This window comes from Schistocerca americana, chromosome 5 (assembly GCF_021461395.2).
Source record: "Schistocerca americana isolate TAMUIC-IGC-003095 chromosome 5, iqSchAmer2.1, whole genome shotgun sequence".
NCBI lineage: Eukaryota > Metazoa > Arthropoda > Insecta > Orthoptera > Acrididae > Schistocerca > Schistocerca americana.
Genome location: NC_060123.1, coordinates 57,549,911 through 57,569,651, shown reverse-complemented (window position 1 = coordinate 57,569,651; position 19,741 = coordinate 57,549,911).

Here is a 19,741-nt window from a genome sequence, read left to right as displayed (position 1 = left end):
ATAATCAGCCAATACCAGCAGGTACCAGGCCCTTCATCTATGCCGATGACAGCAGTAGCTGTTCAGAGACTAAACTTTAAAGTAGTACACTGGAAACTGTCTCTAGCAATGGATGAACTCTCCAAGATGATGCCAACAACCTGAAGCCCCATCCCAGTAAAATTCAAATGAGCACCTTCCACTTATGAAACAGGGAAGTGTAACAAAAGCTTGGCATCACATGGCGAGGAGAGCAACTGAAACATTGCCCAACACCAGTTTACCTAGATGTCATACTGGACAGGCTCTAACGTACAGGCAGCAATGTCTAAACGTGAAAAAGTTACTGCTTGCAATGGGGTACTTAAGAAGCTGGGGAGCCAACCCGCACCCCCTAAGGACTTCAACACTTGCGCTTTGTGCATCAGCCGCTACGTATGCTGCTCGTGTGTGGAACGCTTCAGCTCATGCTAAGCAAGTCGATATTGCTGTCAACGATATTGCAAGGATAACCTCAGGATGCTTGAAGCCAACAGCAGTGGAGAAATTGTATGCAATTGTTGGAACAGCCCCACCCAATATCTGGAGGGCCATCGCAGCAGACAATGAGGAAACAAAGCAGAAGAATGACCAACATCACCTGTATGGTCATCAGGCAGCAAGATCCCCCTTAAATCCTACAGGAGTTTCCTTGTTACAACCACTCCACTGGAGGGAGCACCAGAGGCAATTCATCTTTTAATATAGAAGAGCTCACTGCCCATAGACTTATCACCAAAAGAAGAATTAGCTCCTGGTGCAAACCTACAATACCCTGTACGGAGGTCCCTCAACTACCTAAGAGTGGGCATCCCCCAATGCAAGACCAACCTGAAGAAATGGGAAATACTCCCAGTGAGTGCAGACACCTCTTGCAACTGTGGGGCTGAAGAAGATCCAAGCCATCTACTTGTGTGCCCCCTCCTGGGCAACCCATGCACAAAGCAAGATGTTTATGAAGGAAATGACAAAGCTGTCACAGCTGCTATATTTTGGAAATGCTGACCTGACACAGAAATGAATGAAAATGAGGGGGACTACCACCATACAGGTACCTGCCCCCACCCCTTTACCAAGCTGGATAGTGGACGACCTTCCCTACACATTCTGTAAAATAATGTGGAAACGGGAAGGTCAAACACAGATGTGAATGAACGTAAGTTTATCAAAATATGTGGTGTAAAATAATGAGAAAAGTGGGAGAGCCCATATCTATGTCCTATGAGTGATCTAGGTTGTCAGCAGGGAATGTCCAAGACAGTCAGAGAAAAGATATAGCCAGAGAGTAAACTTGCAGTGCAGGAAAGGAAGAAGTGCAGCAATGGGCTAGGATCCTATGCAATTGTCACAGACATACTCATAGAAGACTTATGAGCTCCCTGGGGGCCAGTAAGGGGTAAATGGTGGTATACAAGAGACCCTACACAACATCGCAAGGTGGCTTGTGTGACAGTCTGCGGCTACTTTTGTCAGTTCTGTTGTGTGAGAGCTCACTACATCAGTGCAGATAGCCTTTCATTTTCTGTCAGCAGCCACAGACCCATCCACTGGAAGGTGGGGACAAATTGCAGGAACATAAGCAGCAAGATAAAGGTAGCATTGTATCAAAGTAGAGGTCATTACAGACTGCCAAGCATTACAGGGACCAATGGGCTCAAAGTAACATTACAAATCACTTGCAGCAACCATTTTAGAATAATGCTCAAATATGAGGAGAGCAGCAAAAATGGTCAAAATTTTGTTCTCCACGACAATCACACAATTGTTTAAGACCTGGATAGGCAGACTTGAAGATAGAATCCAAATACCCAAAAGCACACACTTGAAATCAAGAACCAACATTATGTGGAAGGTTTAGTGTTTCTTTAACCCATTCATATTGCTTCCAAGGGACCATAAATACATATTTAGACTAAAATGTCAAATCGAAACACCTTCAGCCATCTAAATTTCTGGTTATTTTATTTGAGCAACCAGTTTCAGCACTACATAATACCATCTTTAGGCCCCCTGACCAAGGTGCTGGAAGAAGCCTACCTCTGATCCAGTCAAAACAGGCCAGCAATCATCACTTGCCGATTGTTAGAAAACATTTTTGTCTGAAAGTAGACAAGTGGCAATTGAAGGGATCGCTGTATCAAAAAACCTACAGATATCAGTCATTGAATGCTGACCCCTATTTTTAACTGGACCAGAGGTCAGTCAAGGGGCCTGAATGTGACAATGTAGTACTGAAGTTGGATGCTCAAATAAAATACCTCGAAATTTAGATGCATGAAGGTGTTTTTATTTGACATTTTATATTGAACAGGCGAGGTCACACAACCATCTGTATAAAAATGGACTTACTGAGGATTCGACTTATTTCAGCACACTGAAGCATTTAAACATTCTTCCCACCCTTCACACATTATTGGTGTGGGAAGAAAACCTAACATGTATCATTTAAAGTAACCCTCTGCTAAGCACTTTAAAATGTTTTGCGAATTACGTATTGTACATGAAGAAATTTTTTGGATTCACATGTAGCAACTACAAACGACTATGACAGAAAAGTAACTATTTGTTGAGAGTTAAGCAAAGTTTCCATAACTAGACCATTTCTACAGAACACGTTGCGCCCTTGTTTACTACCCTACACGGCCAGTGAAATAGGAATTGACATATATAGAATACAAACCCTGAATAAACTTATTTCCTCGTTTCGGCAAAGTATTGACGTAGATAAAAGTCACGTTAAGCGCTGCGAAGTATAAAAAATGACAGGAGATCCAGTCCCGTAATTTTGAATTGCAGTTTTGCACCTGCGTCACCGCCGGTCCACGTAACACTAATTATACAGTATCAGTTAAACAAGTATCGTACTTGCGTAAATGTAAAGCAATACCGCACCCGAAGTTTGGTTTGGTTTGGCCACCGGCGTGTTTTACTATAAATGGCCACGTTGAAGGTGGTATGTTCTTGCATTTTTTCGATCTCTGAACGGATCGATGCAACCAGTTAGTGGGATTCACAGTTAAACGTAAACTGGGAACAACGTTGCATCTGAACTTTTTTCACATAAATTATTGTGAATCTCACTTCTTGCGTAGTTGCCTTACGCTACCCACACCTCAATAAGTAAATTATGAATTTCTACTTATCCTAGAAGTCTAATTGTAATTTGTGTCGACTGACAACCGCCAGGTCTTAGCGAGACGCCAGAACAATTTTGTCCAACAAATCTCAGTGTCCTCTAGCACATGGGTGGTCGAAACGCCCTAGGGTTGGAGTCAACTTATCTGTAAGACGGCAACACCAGCTCAAACTACTACATCCCATCCACGACTAAATCACCTCGACGTAAATCCACGAGGAGTATTTGCTAACGACTGTTTACGCCTTTCAGACACTAACTGTATATTCCACCGTGTCGACATTTTATTTCCTTTCGCCTTGTTCCAATCGCTTGACACCCTCTCCCACGTGGCCTGACGTGGTCCTTGTCATTAGGGTTCCAGGTGAAGTAATCACGCAGTACTCTACCTGTAAAGATATGTTTACATCTGTGCGACTTTCCATGCGCACTAGGCGCATCGAGGCGTTGCACGGAGAGGCAAGGAGAAGCAAGCATTGGTCCAAAGTCGCATGCGGGGACTGTCTGCGTCTGGGCCAACCACAGCCTCAGGGCGACTAGCCGCATGGCGTACAGGTGTGAACGCGGAACTGTCCACGGTTTACCACTGAGCAGTCGTACCTTAGGGAGGCAGAGTTGTGCAACCTCTCTACGACTGATAGCTATGCGTTAACATACCTTACTTTGTGCATACTGTGTATAAAAAAAGAACACTGTACAATATGAGACAGTGCAGTTAAGATGACATGTTCGTGAGGACTGAGTTTTTACTCTGTCAGGCCGTCCTGATTTAGTTTTTTTTTTTTAAATCACTGTGGCAAATGCTGAGATAGTCCAATAGCACGGCCGATCACCTGTCCTAGCCTCACAAAGCAGTGATACGTTCTGTTTGTATCGACATTTGAGGCGTTTATTTTCATTGTATTATGATAAATCTATGCTTGATAGTTGAACAACGTAATTAAAACTAATGAAATGAAATTTCACGACCATACAAACGTGCTCCGAGACAGAAGCCCACGCAGAACACGACAAATGTTTTGTAAAAGTTAGTAAAGGGGCGTAACTCGAAGTACACACGTTCGCTACCGTCGGTTTTCACTACAAAAGGCAAATGCCACGTTTCCTAGTTTCCCAGTTCTAAACACGACTGAAAAAACCATTAAAATATATTTTCTCACTGTTCTAGCAAGGCACTTCGCGTTCTACAGTTATCCGGTTGTAAGGGCAAAAATTTCTTGATCTTAACGGAACATCACGTTTTGACTAAATCTACAGTTACAAGTCCCAATGACTCGCTGTTACGCACTGGCCTTGTAAACCTGCGGTATTTGTAAAAGTGCTTCAGGACTTACAACCTGAGGCAGAACTTGTTAACATAAAGAAAATGGGAAAACAAAAACCTGCCACTTCGGCAGTATTCATTCAATTACTTAAAGCAAATAGAAATCAGAGAAACTACCCTCATTTACAGAAACACTGGTCCTTCTCACAACAAAAATTACTCTCAATGAAACGTCTCCAACAATGTAACTGCAACTTTATTCCTTCCATCGCAACAATTTTCTATGCAACGTTTTTAAACTGAGGTTCTGTACGTCAAGCCATAATTTTACGGTCTGAGAAGGATCATCAGGAAAAATTACTTTCCTGTCTCAAAATAGCGTATCAACTGATCCTGGAACATTTATTGCATTAGTCCTACACAATCACTACGAATAATTGGTAATAAACTTCAAAAATGCAGCTCTTTCAAAACAAAACGTAAATGTAGTTAGTGGAGAGTTGTCTCTGGGAAATTTGCAGCAAGGAATACTGGCATAAATATTCGACCTTAAAATTACGATCCACGAATTTGCGGTCCAGTAATTAAATAGTAGGAAAACAAAGCCTAGAGCAGATTTTTGTTTTTTTTTTAATTTGGTGGAATAAGCTAATCAATAACTCAACTACAAACATGCTTATCTGAAGTAACAATTTTTTCTGAGAATGCATGGGGCAGTTCCTTCCAAAACTTACTTCGTTGAGCGCACACCTTCAAATTCACTTCTCCCTTGCGAGAGACGTAAGTACGGCATGTATGAAAAACCTTATCAATTTGACAGAATGAAATAATGGTGAATGTCGAATTCTTAAACTAGGAGTGAATTCTTAGTAAACTGATTGTAATACGGTTGTCAAACTTCCATTATCCGCAATGAAAAAAGTTGTAGCTGACGATATTCGCTGCATTTCCCCCACATATCTTTTAAATTAGAAAGAAATGATCAGTAGCCAACATAAATATGGATTTTCCGCACGTCTTGTACAGTGCGTTTTAAACAGTAATTCATATAACAAACCTTAGGGACCAATTCCTATCTTACAGTATACACTTCCTCAACTTTGTATTAAATTAGTAATCTTTCGAAACAGTTTAACTCCTCCCTGCACCTGGATTTACTCACTTGGGCCTTTTTTTTTTCCACCCGTACCTCAGTGGTGCATCTGCAATACCAATGCCAGCACATCGCTACTCGTAGATACGAGTATTATTTCACCATCCTGCAGTAGCAAAATACTAGTAATACTTATTACTATCTACAAAATAAACAGCACTGAAGCTGGTACTAATTTCTGACAGCAAATATTTACGTTGTAACATCGCTACTTTCTGCCGATGAGCTCTGTGTTAAAAAATGCTTTCCAGATTTTCGAGAAACCACCACTACAGAGTTACTTTGTTTATAGTCGGCGGAAGAAAATGTTTAAGTATTGACAGGCTGGGTTAGAACTTCTATTGCCCTCTTACAACATCTATACTACTTGCTAGACAATTGTTCGGGACTAAATTTGTTCCTCACATTAATATAACAATCGTCTAATATAAAATGTACTACCGGTATATGTTGTTGCAACAGATTTGTCAACATTCTGCACTAATCAATAAAGTCTGGTATGAACGACATTCTTCCAGATTAGGACGAGGAACTTCAACATTATGAATGGAAAGCACTACACCGATCTATGAGACAGTTTGCTAGATCGCTCACGTAACGTATAACACACGCATCGCCGAGTATCACGGCAAAACATAATGTTCCTACGGCTAACCTCTCGTGGCACTGTCAAAACCTGTGATAACTACGTTCGGATTTCATAATCGCACAGCTGGACGCGACAGACGCTTAGTATACAAGCATACAATATTCTTGTGAACTTACTTACCCCATTTCGTCTGTTCCCGTCGTCATTTACACTGTTTAACACAATTTAGACACTATAAACGCCACTACCATTTTCAACAGTGGAACCACTTCTTTCAATGTCTTAGAACTTCGCGGTCACAGATGCAAACACGTATGCGCTTCAAACCAAAGATATGCTCTCTGCATCACTAGCCATAGGGAGGAGAAGTTTGAAAATTACTGCGGTCTTTCAACTCACTTTAATTTTCCTCCTTTCGTAACGGCAATTTCGTCTGTACTCGCTGTAATATGAATTGCGAATTGACATTCCACATCGAGATGATTGCTGGAGTGATGTACGCACAGAGGAAAAACTACGTAACACAAAATGGAAAAGTATTAAAACCGATTCACACTGAACTGCAAAGGATGGAACAGAAGGGAAGTGGACGTCGCCGTCAAATGATGGAGTGTTCCCGCTTCACACTAGACAGGAAGTCCTCACTACGCCACTCCGTCTAGTCTAGTACTAAACGGTGAAAGTGAGGTTATGAGACACCATTCGTGGTACTAAAACTCGGAATACAGTTTCAGAATTATACAACAAGCAACCATAATATTTATTAATGCCAAAAGTAAGCTTCAAAACGGATGCTCCTGGTAAAATTTTATTTGGTAAACTACTGAGAACGGAAACAGCAGTAAATGAGTCGTCCAAACATTTTAAAAATCAATGTTATTTACTAGCTGAATACACACATTCAAAGTCATAAAACGCTATTTATAAGGCAATATGTAAAGCCTATTTACCTTATCCAGTGTGTTCTTTTTCTTTCTAAATACAAAATAACACCAGAAAAACGTATTTTTCTCAAACAGCTTACAGGATTGCAGCTGGCTGCATTCCTTTAAGTTATTTAACCATTTTGCGGACCGAGAGAAAAACCAGGTTCACATATGCAACTAATGTGGCTCCACCGCTTGTGGCTTTTTGTAGTGGCATCGTGAGCTTCCGTTCACACAAGATGCCACAAATTCTACGTAGATGCACAGCTTACAGTATGGCGTCAGTTGAAACCATAAGAGTGGATATGAATGTTATAAAGCAGGTTATGACATTATAGCTATGACAAGAGTTAAATACAAAGAAAACGAAACTCCAAAGATTTCGCACAGGGACACATCAGCATCTACAAGCATATTTATAAAAGAAAGAACATTCGTAGACGAAAACGCTGTCTGCAGTGACAAGCTAACTAACAGCTGGCTTGTAAATATCATCTGGAGACACACCACTCTTCCAAAATTTTAGAATCCCATTGTGTTAATTGATATAGGCATTTTGAATAAGTAATATTTAGTTCAATAGCTAAAATATCACCCGGGGAGGGGGGGGGGGCGCTATTTCCTGCATATAATCCATAGTTTATACAATGCTTGCTCTCACAAACCACGAAGTTTATAATGCTCGCATTTTTGGTTACCTGTATTAAAGTTAGTTATTTATTCATCCAAAAATCTTTTAAGTTTGTGGAATACGTCATTGGTTTGCAATTATTGCCCCCCCCCCCCTCCCGCACACACACTCAGCTACAGAAAATCAAACATAGGTTGCATTTCTTGTAGTTCCAGAAGATCGAAAGTGTACCTGCTGACCACTGATTTCAATTTTTTTTTTAGTAAAAAAATGAAAACACACTAAAATCGAGTGCAGTGCAGCACAGTAACTATGACAGAATGCTCGTGCTTCGAAATACTTCCAGCTAAGTTGAAGTTTTTGTGACATGACAAAAGTAGCGTCTCCTAAGTTGGGCCACTAAAAACTGAGAGTTCGCATATGCAATTGCAGTATGTTGCCAGCTGCGGCGACGCTTTTGTTGCGTGTATGAATGCGGCTAAACTCATGTTTCAAACTGTATTCTTCTCCTCCAGTACAGCTGACATTTTCAGTGGTAAAAGAGTTTCTTGATGTAAACTGCTTCATCTACTGAATCGTTCATCCAAACAATATGGTAACGAATTTTTCGTCGTAAGTCAGTTAGTGTTGAAACATCGATGTATCTGACATCCTGCTGGTTAAATTGTTTCTGCCTCGAATTATTTTTGATACTACTGTTGAACCATAAGGTTTTTTGTTGCAGTGAACAATGTTGAACGTGAAGGCATCATGAGTGTTGCACTGAATTTTGCAGTAAAGTGCAAAGGGTAAAAACGCTCAACTGAGGGAAGGAAATATAAAGTTAACATTTGTGAGTGGAAGGACAATAAACGCAAGGCACTGAGGGGTAGCACATGTCTTCATATATTGAGAAGAAGTAGCCCTGTTTACGAAAAGTTTCCGACTGAAGGGGTGAGAAGAACAAGATTGAATCGGCTACTCAAAACGAAACGAGTTTTTAATAATTAATGTAGGAAAAATTTGTATTTGTTAAATATTTGTAGACTTATGTTATAGTAGTTTCACATGAATTGAAACTGGAATATCAGTTTCATATGCAGGCTGTTTCCGTAACAGCGTGCAAAAATGTAACAGGACATAGAGAATGCTCCACTGGACAATTTGAGGCAGGGAACTTGGGGTCAGAGAAGCCAGCTTAAGGAGGTATGGAAATAGACTTGTCCACCTCTTTGTCTAGCATTACTGTTTTCCAGCTTATGTAAAACTAACATACATACAAGTTTACACATACTGTCCTTTTTATTTACATGTACATTCTTTATTACCTGCAAGGAAACAAGGAGGATGAGCCTGGTTACTAGGAAGTTATGATACATATTTCGTTTACTTTACTTGTCCATAAGGTGGCTCTGTTGCATCATATTTACACTGTCTGTGAGAGAACGTAGATACAACATGATGGTACATTGCCTCACTTCAGTGTGGATGCCTGTAACTATCTCAATGCTATATTTCTTGGTCTTTGAATTGGAGGGGGAGGTCCTATTCCATGGCCTGTGAGGCCATCTGATCTGAATCCCCTTGATTATTTCCTACGGGGATATCTAAATTCAAATGTGTATGAGACCCTAGTGGATACAGAGATGGAATTAGTTGCCAGAATTGTAGCTGCCTGTCATGTGATTCAAAACACACCAGGGATAATTGTTAGGATGCATCACAATCTTGTTCACTGACATCATGCTTGCACTGAGGTTGACGGTCATCAGTTATATCACATTTTGCGAGCTACAGCAAAAATGGTACATTCATTGTGTCAATGATGGTATCTGCAGTTCAATTTAACTAACGTAAATAAAAGTGTACACAGCGATGTGCTTATTGCTAGTATCTCCTTAAGCTGGCTCCTCTGACTCCAGGTACCATTCCTCAAATAGGTCATTGGGGCATTCGCTATGTCCTGTTAAATTTATGCACGTTCTTACAGAAACACCCCGCACATTTCGCTGCTGTACACGAGAAATTTCTTGTTACCAGGTGTAGTTTCCTGCTGTGTGATGGAGATCTTGCTTTTACAGAGATGAATGGAAGGTATTTTCATGTGTATCACTCAAATGGTTTGATTATAAATGCAGATAGTGTCCCGAGTTCGAGTCTCGGTCCGGCACACAGTTTTAATCTGCCAGGAAGTTTAATATCAGCGCACACTCCGCTGTAGAGTGAAAATTTCATTCTAGATTTGATTATAGTTTCGAGTGCCAAGATCAATGAATTCCTTATCTATCCCTCGTCTGCAAGATAAAACCAGAGTATTTTCGTGTGCTAGAACAAAGGCTGCATAGAGGTTTTTTTAAAAATAGCTGAGTATGTTTGGCTTCAAATTTCATCTCACTATTGTACTACGCAAAGGAGAAGAGAAAGTTGTAACAAGGTGCTTCCACTGGTTTGTCAGAGCACTACAGAGGAGCCGAGAGGTACCGGGACAAAATCTGCTGCCAACTAAAAGTTCACTTTCTCTGGTCTTTTTGATAAACTTCTGCCAATTAAAAACGTCTAGAAGAAGGACCTACTTGACATGTATCAGTACATTCCAGCTGAAAAATGGGATTTCTTTCAGAAGCCAGCCTATAAAAATCGTTGTCTGAGTACCAAAAATGATATGCCGAATGTACATGTTAGCGTAATTGCAGCAGAGTAGCATTAATTTCTTCAGTGTCTTCTGTAGCTGCTGCTTGTCTATAGTCTACCTGAAGTAAACATTAAGTGCTTTGTCCTGTTTTGTTGTATTTTCTCAAAATAAGCTTTCTGTTTCTGCAATAAGGAACACAGGAAAAAAGTGTATTTAAGCACTACAATGTTGTAACTGTGCAGGAATAACAATAACTGTTACAAAACTATGAAAGTCATGCTTTATCTTACATACACTATCTGCTTCAAGAAATCCAAAATGCATAAGCATAAAAAATTTTTTTGTTCTCCTGTAAAATTTGCTGATGTTAGTTACAACAATGTGAATGACTGATTCAGTTTGTATTCTTATTTATACTCAGGGAAGGTTTTTTTCTGTTCAGATACGGTAGAACTAAATAATTTAACGCTTTCAGATACCTGATTTCCTTGCAGAAGAACATTCAATGACAAAAAAAGTCCAAATCGTCATGGAACATTGACAATGCATCACGAAAACAATGCAAGATAATAAGACAAAGACTAAGAAGCACAAAATAAGTTCCTATAGTTTGAGTGAGTAAGATGCAGACTGGTTAATTTCCTGTGTCAGCAGATGATGAAATGCCACATCAAAACTTTCTTCCGAAGACACCTTGCCATTGTCATCTATTCTACCTTGTCTGACTGATAACCTGTGAGAATGCTGCCATTCCAAATGCATGGTGGAACATTTTGACATTCTGTTCCATAAGTGGAAATTGACGTTCATTATTGCTGTCTAAGTACAGGTTCTGAAACAATTTGAAAAATGCTCATAACCGTAAAGAAGAGATTTGACCATATCTTAAAGGAAGCCAGATGGAAAACAGAATGAAGCAAAGATTGTCAGGATACAGTATAATTATTCATTTGTAGGGTTGTGTCTGAGCCTAAGCAATACAGTGGCAAATGTGATGCCATGTTTATGTAGCACCAACAGGTGTGTGTGTGTGTGTGTGTGTGTGTGTGTGTGTGTGTGTGTGTGTGTGTGTGTCTTCATTGACTGTATAAACCTGCCACCATGTGACAGCTTCACGACAAGAATGAGAAGTTTCTAGATCAGCAAATGCATAGGAGATATACATCTATTTGCAAGGGAACAGTGAAACTCCAAAAAATACACAATCTGGGACCTGGACAGTTGATTCCAAGCAAATATTTATACACAAGTAACATACGAAGATCATAATTTCATCTTATCTTTAGTTGTGGTCTACCTGAACAAAAGCTTTTTTTGAAGCCCAAGAAATTACATGTAGATTTTTTAGAGATTTTTGTGCATAATTAGTGGGAATGCAGAGCCAAAACAAGAAATGGGACTCCTTTCTTGTTTTGGAGTAACTGGATGCAGTGGCAAGGCAATTATCATGATGTTTATTCTATTTTTGTTTGAAATTTCGATGCAGCTAGACCCTATGGTATGTGCAAAAGAATTCATATTAAAATAACAGGAATGTTAAGTGAGATATTTGGTTTGTATTCTGTTACTGAATATAGATAAAAACATTTATTAATTATTATTAAAAGAATGCATTATTTATTGAAACAGTTTCCTTGATTGTTTTTGCATCTGAGAAGCTATTACACATAGTACATCTAAGATTTTTCATAATTAATATTGACACTATTTTTGTCAAAGGCAGCTCAACTGAAATAGTGTAATGTAGTCAGATAATATTTTTCTCAGATGACCCTTTTACTTTACTTTATTGCTTGTGAAGCTGGCCGCTGTGGCCGAGCCATTCTAGGTGCTTCAGTCCAGAACCACGCTGCTGCTACAGTCCCATGTTCGAATCCTGCCTTGGGCATGGATGTGTGTGATGTCTTTAGGTTAGTTAGGTTTAAGTAGTTCTGAGTCTAGGGGACTGATGACCTCAGATGTTAAGTCCGATATTTCTCAGAGCCATTTTTTGGATATATATGACAACTGTTTGCAATTTATGACAATGGTGTAGGAGAAGTCTAGGTGAACAGTTTAATATAGAACACTTGTAGCCTATCAGAGTGGCAAATAATTTCAAAAAGACCTACAAAAGCTTGCAAAGTTACAGAGCATGTGCATTGTGTATGATTTTCAGTATCCTCTTGCTCACTTTAGACCACCAGTTTAGTTAATTAGCATTATTAATTTAAACTTTCCTGTAAGGGAAATGAGAGAAAAAAGAGGAGTATGTAATGTTTACATGTAAACAATATATAAATTAAATTTACAATTCGATCTAAACTTAACACTTACAAGGACAATAACTAGGTAGACTGAAGGTCAGACAAGCAAAGCAAATTAATTACCAATATGATGCATTAAAATTCACAAAATTATGGGATAAAATGTACTAAAACGTCGATTTTATATTTTTAAGTGGAAGAATGAGGTGTTTTTAATAGTGAAGGGTGATTTTAGTCAAAGTCTCACCCACTGATCATGCATTATAGCTTAGGTGACTTTTGTATACCAAATGGAGGCTGTTTGCTGACATGATGTATCACAAGTGTCCTTCATCAATTTCTTTGTCTTGACTTCTCTTACACCAAAGTGATGCGATGTAAACAGTTATCGTTTGCACACTGTATGTACACAGAGAGGATAAAATTAATTTTATTTGGTTTCACCATTCACTGATTTTTACAATTAGTCGAAGATCAGTAGTTAATAACATGACTGCAAAGAAGAGGTTTACTAAGCTGTCATCTTGTCATGTCAGCAAAACTAACACTACAGGCCTGCAACGGATAAATTGTCTTTTACACCATGCTGCAATGGTCTTAAGCTCAACACAATACTAAGAGAACATTTCAGTTTTACTGGAACATCAGCAGGACTGTATTACTATTATCCCTGGGTTTCTGTGCTTAGAGAAATAAACAAAATACAGTTGTTTGATTTGCAACTAATTGTCTGCGTGTGGACATTGGTTTCTGCAGAAGCTGTATAGGTCTTAGAAACTTTACAAAAATATAAATAATTTGCCACATTACATGGTTCAGACTGGGCAGCAATGGAACATCATGGTACAGAACATCTCCATCAAATGACAGTGTTTCATCCTAGGCTGATAATGATCATAGTGTCACAATACTTTACTTACCACTGAACAACAAAAAGTGAACATGGGAGGTACTGGTGGTCTTACAAAACGTCAGAATATACAGAACTACAGAGATTAGGGGGTAAATGACTCATCACAAATATTACTAAATGGACTGGTAATAATATTACACTTAACTAATTTTCAAAGCAAAATCTGTCAGTGATGTTATTGATGAAGGATGTGTGGCGCATTTTCCTCACCGCTGGGAAGCGAAAGACTAGGAAATGTATCATCCAGAAATTTTCGTTGATAAAAAGATTATGAAACTTGCTTCACATCCTTATATTCCTATTGATGTACAGTACAGGCTTATTCATTATTTGGCCTCCTTTTGAGTACAAGTACTTGTTGAAAAAGTTCTTAAGTCCTCATCAACCTTCATAAACTGTCGTGAAAAGCAAGTGATCGATTAAAATTTAGAGTTCTATTAACATTGGATGCCAGGGAACATTCCATAATGCATTTCAAATGTCAGTATCAACAGAATAGAATGGAACGCCACATTAAATATTATTGAGAAGAAAATTTTGACACTCTTGTTGATGGGCAAGAGTGGCATAATCTATTGTTAACATAACAGTTATCCTTTGCTCACCGTCTTCACTCATATTAAAGTAGTGGAAAATATACTTTTGTGTTTTCTTAAGAAATATCCACATTAGACATCAGTGGAATGGAGGTATATTCGCACTAGGTGGAATATCAGCGCAAAAGCACTTCACTTAGTCCAGTACAAAATGACGAAAGTGAGGCTATCAGACTCCATCTGTGATACAGAAGGTTGGTGTATGTATTTAAAAAATTTTTATGGAAAAGGTACAGTAAATGATATCGAAGGTAAAAACTCAACAATTAATCAACGACCATGTATGCTTTTTGGAAAATACTGAACAAGAAGCAAGCACACTTTGCATTAGTTAAATGAAATGCAAAATGTTTCTAATTTGTTAAAATAAAATGAGAAATAGTGTTAGTGATGACATTTCAACAGTTACTTCAAATAGAGAAATCTTGAAACCTGATTCAGTTCATATATATAAACTATTTACACAAGTAGTGAATACAAGCATTTTTATGCCTATTATCCTAGGAGACTGATGAATGTGAAAGAAGTCCCATAAATAAGAGATGTAATGTATCAAGTGGTGACAGCAACACTTCTTGTGAGAGTTTAAAATGCTATCAAATACTGTAGAAGCTTTTCAGAATAATTAAATTGTAAAATACTATGATGGAAACACAATATTAAATGGCAGTCAGTTAGATTTTAGACAAGGTTTAGGAATGATTAAGGTATTTTGTCACTTCTGACTAATACTGTAGAATCTCAAATCCCCAACTCTTGAGGAGACACTTATCTTAGACAGCTGTATTTTCTTCCAGATTTGGAGGTTCACAGCTTCATTTTACGTTTGATATGATAGTTAAAACTGGATGTAACAACAAAAACGTTGGGGATGCTTATCTATTTGCTACCTATGCATAAACAACAGCACAAATGAGATGCACTGAAATATCTCACTTCCTGCTTGTTGCCGCCTTCACGAAAAAGAGTAGAACATTTCTAGGAAATATGTACACCAGTAGTTGTCAAAGCATCTGCTTGTTACACCCATTGGTATTGTGCTGAGACTATCACTCCCAGCTGAACGATCAGCTTTCAACATGGTGTCTTTTAATAATAATAATAATTTTACTTTATCCAGCATTTATGGATTCATTCCACACATACAAAACAGGAAAAGTGACACTTCTTTGTATAAACACAATAATACTTTCTTCTCAATATGCCACTGATTGGTATATTATAAGACTACAAATGAATGATTTTCCATTATGTACATTTTTCTCATAACCTGTCTTAGTCTGCAATGAACTATGATATTCTGTAGATAATGTGTAGAAATATATTTGTAACAGGGTTTTTGTAAGCTAAAACTTGAGCTTCACCATGGGAAGTCAGAACTATACTGGACAGTGCATTGGCTAATGTTAACACTGTAAACAGGAGACCCTTTAAATAGAATGCTGTTCTATGGCTGCGGACGTAAAATTTTCTTTACTTCTAGTGTTGTAAGGACGCAGATGTGAATAAACAAGGGTTGCCTAGAAAGTAACACAATGCATTTTATCTTCAACAATTCATTATTGAACATAATGAGAATTACACAGAGGAGAGAATGATGTTTTATCTACATACCCTATTTTTCTACTTAATCTCCATCCCATTTTATGGCCTTCCTCCAGTGCAAAACAAGGGCGTGTATGCCATGTTGGTACCAATCCTTGTCCTGGTGGCAGAGCCAGTTCTTCGTTGTATGAATCACCTCATCATCATCCTCAAAATGTCTTCCACGAATGCGTCTACCCTAGCTGCAACATGTTAGGTGTGATAGCAGTGGATGATCTCCCCGACTGCTGCAAATTGTGGAGCTCTGCTGAACCGCCTTCTGATGACCTCACCCTCCACGCCTGGTGACTTTGACTTTACTTCTGTTGACAGCAGACTCCCCATAGACTTTGCACAAGTGTTTGTGAATATTCCCCACAGTTTCCTTCTCTGCAGTGTGAAATTCGATGACAGCACGTTGCCGGCCAGGGTGGTTGAGCGGTTCTAGGCGCTACAGTCTGGAACCGCGCAATCGCTACAATCGCAGGTTCGAATCCTGCCTGGGGTATGGATATGTGTGATGTCTTTATGTTAGTTAGGTTTAAGTAGTTCTAAGTTATAGGGGACTGATGACCTCAGAAGTTAAGTCCCATTGTGCTCAGAGCCATTTGAGCCGTTTTTTTGACAGCGTGTTGCTTGTAACGTACACCAACTACAGACACCATTTTGAAACTGTCCTGCAGCTATGCCATCTGTCAGAAGTGACAGAAACTTGGCGCACTCACTCAGGAGACTTCACATAATACATACGTAATGTTTCACATTTGTAGAATTGTTTTCGACTGAGAAAAAAATGGGGTGCGCTACTTTCTGGCCAACCTTGTGGTTCAATCTTTTAATAAGCAACACTACTTTTAGACTATACACATTTACATAGATCAGCACATTAGTTTTTTGAACCAAATCGTACCATGATGTCTTCTAACCTGTTTCACATATGATTCTCTTGGCCCTTTTTGAAGAATCAGTAACTCTTGTAGATTTGTTTTGATTGTTGCTTCCCAGATTTCTATTCTGTGGCTCAGGTGTAAGGGAAATGCAGCCCATATAACAACACTATCTTTGCAAAACTTGCTAATCATGTTGCATGTAAATATATGAGGGTAATCCCAAAAGTAAGGTCTCCTATTTTTTAATAAGTACATAGTCCTGTTTATTTATACAATGGTTTACAACAGTTTATAGGTTTACAACTTGAACATTTAGCTATTTTTCGACGTAATCACCATTTCTGTCGATGCATTTTTGTAGACGCTGTGGCAGTTTTTGTATGCCCATGTCATACCAGCTCGCCGCCATGCTGTACAGAAAGTTATGAACCTCTTCTTTCACCTCGTCATTGGAACTGAATCGCTTTCTGGCCAAATGTTCTTTTAACCTAGGGAACAGGTGATAGTCACTGGGCGTCAAGTCAGGACTATAGGGTGGGTGGGTGATTATGTTCCATTGAAACTGTTGCAGGAGAGTAACGGTTTGCCGAGCGATGTGTGCGCGAGCGTTGTCAAGGAGAATGTGTATGCCCTTGCTCAACATTCCTCTTCTCCTGTTCTGAATTGCCTGTTTGAGTTTTTTTTAGAGTCTCACAGTACCTGTCAGCGTTAATTGTGGTCCCAGTGGGCATAAAGTCGACCAACAATAACCCTTTCCGATCCCAGAAAACGGTTGTCATGACTTTACCGACAGACTGTGTTTGTTTGGATTTCCGTGGCTTTGGCGAGGAAGGATGCCGCCACTGGCTTGATCGTTGCTTGGTCTCAGGTGTAAAGTGGTATGGTCAGGTTTCGTCACCCGTGACGATTGAGTCCAGAAAGTTGTCCTGTTTGGGACTGCAAGGTGGTGAAGAAATGCCCGGGAAGCATCAACTCGTTGCCGCACGTGGTCCTCAGTCAGCATGCGTGGCACCCATCTTGCGCATACCTTCCGGTAGTTCAATGTTTCCGTTAAAATTCTGTGAGTAGTGCTTCGGGAAACCTCAGGAACCAACGTGCAGAGATCATCCAGGGTGATCCGCCAATCTTCACGCATGCTTTGCTCAACCTTCAACACTGTCTCCTCAGAAATTGACGATCTCTCGCTCCTTTGTTCGTCGTGAATTTCGGTCCGACCAGTTGCAAACTCTCTACACCACTTACGAACATTTTTGACATCCATGCACGACTCACCATACGCTTCCGTCAATTGGCGATGGATTTCAGTCGGCGCAGTGCCGTTCAAAAACCGAATAATTGGGCGCAATTCGCACTTGGCTGTAACATCCAATGGGAGCTCCATTCTCAACGGCTGCCAAGCCAAGACTGAGCGCCTCAGCGTGGCGTGCCCATGTTTACACACAGCGTGTGAAGCACTCTTCATAACAATGTGACCAACTGCCACAGAAACAGAGTTCCTTGCTTATAAAAAATAGTAGACCTTACTCTTGGGATTACCCTTGTATTTTAAGATAACTCACATGAGAAAGAGTCGAAATGCATGCCCTATTCCAGACTGCTCTGAATGGTTAAACCACTAAGCTCTTTGTTTACTATTTCATTACCTACATACAGCTTAATTTCATAATTGGGTCTACTGTTGTTGAACTCCTTGAGACATGTCTTACTGGTGCTTAGATTTAGGTGGTGTTCATTGAAGTACTGATTTCATTTGTTACATTATCGTAATGGCTCTTTAGCTCATTAAATAATTTTTTTTACACAGAATGTTTAATATCATTTCCATAAATCAAGACAGAAGAGGGCACAATACCGAACTCTGTGGCACACCATATTGCATGTTAGTAATGTTAGATTTGTGAAAACTACTTTCAGTTTTAAGTAGTACAAACTGTTTTCTGTTGCTCATGTAGGATTGTATTAGGTCACAAGTAATGCCTCTAACGCTGGTGTTCCATAGCTTATCTAGTAGGATATAACATTCACACAGTCAAAAGCCTTCTCAGGATCTATGCACATGCCTGCAACTTGATCCTTGTACTCGAAGCGATTTACAGCCTTTTTAATTAACTGAGCAGCTGCTGTGCTACTTGATTTACATGTTACAGATCCGTTCTGAAATTCAAACTTTAGATTGTGTTTTTTAGGAACATTTATAATTCTATTACTTCGCTACTTCGTAAAAGTTAGGAAGTACTGAACTTGCTCTGTATTTTTCGGTTTTATGTTTGTCACCTTTTCTAAAGATCAGTGTTAGCTGAACTATTTTTAGTCAGTCTGAAAACGTGCCCATCTGCCTTCATAGATGAGTGGCCAGCGCAGCTGCCTGGCATGTAGGTGACATGGGCTCGATCCTGATACAGCGAGGGATTTTTCCTTAATGGAAACATTGGTACAGGATGCACCCAGCCGCGTGAGGCCAATTGAGGAGCTTCTCGACCGATTAGCAGCGGTTCCAAGATCAAGAATCTCGACAGTGACTGGGAGAGTGGTGTCCTGGCCAAATTTCCCTGCATAGCACAGCTGATGAAGTCATTGGAAGAGGGTGACATGGCAGTTGGTCAGGCCTAATTGGCCCCTTTAGGGCCAGAATACGGTACTTTGTCTTTGGGAAGGTGCCTGATTCTATTATATTCGATGGGTTTGCAAAAGTTAAAGGTGAAGTTGTAAGTAGGCTGTTTATGTTTTCTATATGTAAGTAGGCTGTTTAGGTTTTTTTATTGGTAACGCCACCTCTGTATGAAAATCACTGGCTGTGCTGTGTGCAGTCTGTGGCTGCTTTGCATTGTTGTAATACTCGCCATTGTAGTGTTAGGCAGCTGGCTGTGAACAGCGCGTAGCGTTGCGCAGTTGGAGGTGAGCCGCCAGCAGTGGTGGATGTGGGGAGAGAGATGACGGAGTTTTGTAATTTGTCATGAACTACTATATTTATATATGATGATATCAAGGTAAATACATTGTTTGTTCTCTATTAATATCTTTCATTTGCTAACTATCCCTATCAGTAGTTAGTGCCTTCCATAGTTTGAATCTTTTATTTAGCTGGCAGTAGTGGCGCTCGCTGTATTGCAGTAGCTTGAGCAGCGAAGATTTTTGTGAGGTAAGTGATTTGTGAAAGGTATAGTTTAATGTTAGTCAGGGCCAT